At 42.6% G+C, this 5,522-nt stretch overlaps 1 protein-coding gene across 3 annotated transcripts in view; it reads left to right on the forward strand.

The window, feature by feature from the left end:
• The window catches only part of CBR4 (carbonyl reductase 4), a 22,633-nt gene that overhangs the window by 10,884 nt on the left and 6,227 nt on the right, over positions 1-5,522 (forward strand). The gene's annotated exons all lie outside the window — the stretch shown is intronic.

Here is a 5,522-nt window from a genome sequence, read left to right on the forward strand (position 1 = left end):
ATTTATTTATTTTACTTTACAATATTGTATTGGTTTTGCCATACATCAACATGAATCCACCACGGGTGTACACGTGCTCCCCATCCTGAACCCGCCTCCCACCTCCCTCCCCGTACCATCCCTCTGGGTCTTCCCAGTGCACCAGCCCCAAGCTTCCTGTATCCTGCATCGAACCTGGACTGGCGATTCGTTTCACATACGATATTCTACATGTTTCAGTGCCATTCTCCCAAATCATCCCACCCACCCTGCTCTCCCACAGAGTCCAAAAGACTGTTCTATATATCAGTATCTCTTTTGCTGTCTCACATACAGGATTGTCATTACCATCTTTCTAAATTCCATATATATGCGTTAGTATACTGTATTGGTGTTTTTCTTTCTGGCTTACTTCACTCTGTATAATAGGCTCCAGTTTCATCCACCTCATTAGAACTGATTCAAATGTATTCTTTTTAATGGCTGAGTAATACTCCATTGTGTATATGTACCACAGCTTTCTTATCCATTCATCTGCTGATGGACATCTAGGTTGCTTCCATGTCCTGGCTATTATAAACAGTGCTGTGATGAACATTGGGGTACACGTGTCTCTTTCACTTCTGGTTTCCTCAGTGTGTATGTCCAGCAGTGGGATTGCTGGGTCTTATGGCAGTTCTATTTCCAGTTTTTTAGGGAATCTCCACACTGTTCTCCATAGTGGCTATACTAGTTTGCATTCCCTTTTCTCCACACCCTCTCCAGCATTTATTGCTTGTAGACTTTTGGATCACAGCCATTCTGACTGGCGTGAAATGGTACCTCATTGTGGTTTTGATTTGCATTTCTCTGATAATGAGTGATGTTGAGCATCTTTTCTTGTGTTTGTTAGCCATCTGTAGGTCTTCTTTGGAGAAATGTCTATTTAGTTCTTTGGCCCATTTTTTGATTGGGTTGTTTATTTTTCTGGAATTGAGCTGCAGGAGTTGCTTGTATATTTTTGAGATTAGTTGTTTGTCAGTTGCTTCATTTGCTATTATTTTCTCCCGTTCTGAAGGCTGTCTTTTCACCTTGCTTATAGTTTCTTTTGTTGTGCAGAAGCTTTTAATTTTAATTAGATCTCATTTGTGTATTTTTGCTTTTATTTCCAATATTCTGGGAGGTGGGTCATAGAGGATCCTGCTGTGATTTATGTTGGAGAGTGTTTTGCCTATGTTCTCCGAGAGTTTTATAGTTTCTGGTCTTATGTTTAGATCTTTAATCCATTTTGAGTTTATTTTTGTGTATGGTGTTAGAAAGTGTTGTAGTTTAATTCTTTTACAAGTGGTTGACCAGTTTTCCCAGCACCACTTGTTAAAGAGATTGTCTTTTCTCCATTGTATATTCTTGCCTCCTTTGTCAAAGATAAGGTGTCCATAGGTGCGAGGGTTTATCTCTGGGCTTTCTATTTTGTTCCACTGATCTATATTTCTGTCTTTGTGCCAGTACCATACTGCCTTGATGACTACGGCTTTGTAGTAGAGCCTGAAGTCAGGCATCTGATTTTCTTGAAGAGATCTCTAGTCTTTCCCATTCTGTTGTTTTCCTCTATTTCTTTGCATTGATCGCTGAGGAAGGCTTTCTTATCTCTCCTTGCTATTCTTTGGAACTATGCATTCAGATGCTTATATCTTTCCTTTTCTCTTTTGCTTTTTGCTTCTCTTGTTTTCACAGCTATTTGTAAGGCCTCCTCAGACAGCCATTTTGCTTTTTTGCATTTCTTTTTCTTGGGGATGGTCTTGATCCCTGTCTCCTGTACAATGTCATGAACCTCCGTCCATAGTTCATCAGGCACTCTATCACATCTAGTCCCTTAAATCTATTTCTCACTTCCACTGTATAATCATAAGGGATTTGATTTAGGTCATAGCTGAATGGTCTAGTGGTTTTCCTTATTTTCTTCAATTTCAGTCTGAATTTGGCAATAAGGAGTTCATGATCTGAGCCACAGTCAGCTCTTGGTCTTTTTTTTGCTAACCGTATAGAGCTTCTCCATCTTTGTCTGCAGAGAATATAGAGTTTGGCAATAAGGAGTTCATGATCTGAGCCACAGTCAGCTCCTGGTCTTTTTCTTGCTGACTGTATAGAGCTTCTCCATCTTTGTCTGCAGAGAATATAATCAGTCTGATTTCGGTGTTGACCATCTGGTAATGTCCATGTGTAGAGTCTTCTCTTGTGTTGTTGGAAGAGGGTGCTTGCTATGACCAGTGCTTTCTCTTGGCAAAACACTATTAGTCTTTGCCCTGCTTCATTCCGTATTCCAAGGCCAACTTTGCCTGTTACTCCAGGAGTTTCTTGACTTCCTACTTTTGCATTCCAGTCCCCTATAATGAAAAGGACATCTTTTTTGGGTGTTAGTTCTAAAAGGTCTTGTAGGTCTTCATAGAACCGTTCAACTTCAGCTTCTTCAGCGTTACTGGTTGGGGCATAGGCTTGGATTACCGTGATATTGAATGGTTTGCCTTGGAAACGAACAGAGATCATTCTGTCGTTTTTGAGATTGCATCCAAGTACTGCATCTCAGACTCTTTTGTTGACCATGATGGCTACTCCATTTCTTCTAAGGGATTCCTGCCCGCAGTAGTAGATATAATGGTCATCTGAGTTAAATTCACCCATTCCAGTCCATTTCAGTTCTCTGATTCCTAGAATGTCAACATTCACTCTTGCCATCTCCTGTTTGACCACTTCCAATTTGCCTTGATTCATGGGCCTAATGTTCCAGGTTCCTATGCAATATCGCTCTTTACAGCATCGGACCTCGCCGTCTGAGCCACCAGGGAAGTCGAAACATGTATTACTGTATGTAAAATAGATGGCTGATGGGAAGTTTCTGTATAACACGCAGAGCTCGGCCCACTGCTCTGACAACCTGGAGAGTTGAGATGGGAGGGTGGGTGGGAGGCAGGATCTCGAGGGAGCGTTTATATCTGTACCTGTGGCTGATTCACGTTGTTGAACGGCAGAAACCAACACAACATTGTAAAGCAATTATCCTCCAGTTGAAAATAAACTAAAAAATACTTTATTGCTAAAAAATGCTAACCATCATCTGAACCTTCAGCAAGTCAGTCTGTAGTGCTGACATCAATGGTCACTGATTACAGACACCACAACAAATACAGTAATAATGAAAAGTCAGAAATACTGTAAGAATCACCAAAATGTGACCCAGAGTCATGAACTGAGCAAAGGCTGTTGGGAAAATGTCACTGATGGACTTGCTTGATCCAGAGTTACCACAAACCCACAACTCGTAAAAACCCCAAAGTGCAGTATCTGCAAGGCCCCTTAAAACGAGGTCAGCCTGTACTCCAGAAAGCCAGTGTTTGTAGAGAAGAAAGTATTAATGTCACAGGTCACGTACGTTTGTTTTCAAAATGGAGAAGATGCCTTTCACTGGGTGTCACTGCGCCTCAGAGAGCTACCCAATATTCACATTAGAATTTCAACACGGAGAGGAATTTGAAGGAAAAAAGATACTTTACGCAGACTCAGGAGGGAGAATTCTTTTGAAAACTGACTCTGAAGTAGTTGATTTTAACAGTGATTGTAGCTGTAGTTGCTTCTTTAGTGAGTGAAGGGCCTCTGTGTGATTCCTTTTATATCGTTACAAACTTTAAGTCTTTTTGGGTTTTTCATAATATGATTTTTCTAAACTGTCTGGATCTTCCCATTTTATAACTTTTACCTTTACGTTATTTGCCTTTTGACAAATTGCTAGTTTATAAATATTGTCTGGATTAGTTGAGACTAATAAAAAGGTGCTAAAACTCAAATCTGCGTTGTCACTCGTGAGCTGGTATGACGGCAGGCTTGGTTACTGTGCTTTCAAAGACGACGGATACCCTCCTGAACTTCCGCTGGCTGCCACGGGACCTCTGTCCCAGCTTGCCGAGGGCACTGCGGCCGGTGCGCTGGGGGTTCGTGAGGAGGCTGAGCGCGACCTGGGCCGCTCTGCCCAGTGTGGCCCAGAGCTGTCCACCAGCAGGGACCTGTCAGGAGTGGCCTGCGTCCCCGTTGAGTGTTCAGTCAGACACTGGCTCCATATCCGTAAACATTTGAGAAGTGACTCGCTATGGGTGCATTCTTTTTCTAAAGGTAATCCCGAAGTGGCCCTGTGGTCCTGACAGCGCGGTGAGTGTGTGTGTGCTTCGTGCGGCCCAGCAGGGTGTTAGTGTGAGCCGACTTTAATGTGCAGAGTAGATGGTTTGTGGGTTGGGGGCTCTGTTACGTGCTTCCCACTTTGCGGATTGCAGCAGTGTGGGTGATGGAGAGTCAGCTCTGGGTCACAGTGAGCTGCGAGCTGCATGCTTGGAGCGTGATGCAAGTGTGCCTCACGTCTAGTAACTCATTCAGCAGACTCCCCGAGTGTGTCCCGTGTGCCAGGGCTGGCAGCGCTCCATATTATAAACACGAATAAGGTGTTTGTGTCACAGGGAAGTAAGTGCAGTGGGAAAGACAGGCGTGTAAACAGATAATTACACTGCCATGTGATGAGTGCAAAGTAGGTACCTGCATGATGCTATGGAAACGCTGGAATGCTTAATTTTGTCAGTCAATTAGTTGTTAAGGCAACAGACTAAACAGTGCGGATCCAGTTGTGTCCAAAGGGAAATTTTTTGAGTGTTAGGGAAGTGTGCTTGTATAGCCTTTCTAGAGATATTACTTTCCACTGCAATTTACACTGCAGGAAAGAAAAAACCTGTTGCCAGAAATGTGGACATTGAGTAGAGTGACTTTTATTATATTATATTGGCTGTAGTATAATATATGAAATTGACTATGCTATAAGCCTGGTATGAATATGCTTCATCAACCAGGAGCAAAGTACAAGCTGAAATGGTAGCATCTAATTGATTCTATGGGTTATTTGTTAATTTTAGATAGTGATTTCAACCAGATTCTTCAGATCTTTGAACAGAGCTGAGAAATACCAGAATTAATATTTTTATATTTTTTTAATTTATTTATTTTTTAATTGAAGGATAACTGCTTTCAGAAGTTTGTTGTTTTCTGTCAGACAGTAACATGAACCAGCCCTAGGGTGTACATATATCCCCTCCCTCTTGAACCTCCCTCCCATCCCACCCCTCTAGGTTGATACAGAGCCTCTGTTTGAGTTCCCTGAGTCACACAGCAAATTCCCATTGGCTATCTATTTTACATATGGTAATGTAAGTTTCCACTTTACTCTCTCCATACATCTCACCCTCTCCTCCCCTCCCGCCTTTCCCGTAGGTCTATTCTCTATGTCTGTTTCTCCATTGCTGCCCTGAAAATAAATTCTTCTGTATTATCTTTCTAGATTCTGTGTATATGCATTCAGTTCAGTTCAGTTCAGTCGCTCAGTCGTGTCCGACTCTTTGCGACCCCATGAATCGCAGCACGCCAGGCCTCCCTGTCCATCACCAACTCCCGGAGTTCACTCAGACTCACGTCCATCAAGTCCGTGATGCCATCCAGCCATCTCATCCTCTGTCGTCCCCTTCTCCTCCTGCCCC

The sequence above is a fragment of the Bison bison genome, unplaced genomic scaffold (genome assembly GCF_000754665.1).
Source record: "Bison bison bison isolate TAMUID 2011002044 unplaced genomic scaffold, Bison_UMD1.0 scf7180017864316, whole genome shotgun sequence".
In the NCBI taxonomy this organism is placed as follows: Eukaryota; Metazoa; Chordata; class Mammalia; order Artiodactyla; family Bovidae; genus Bison; species Bison bison.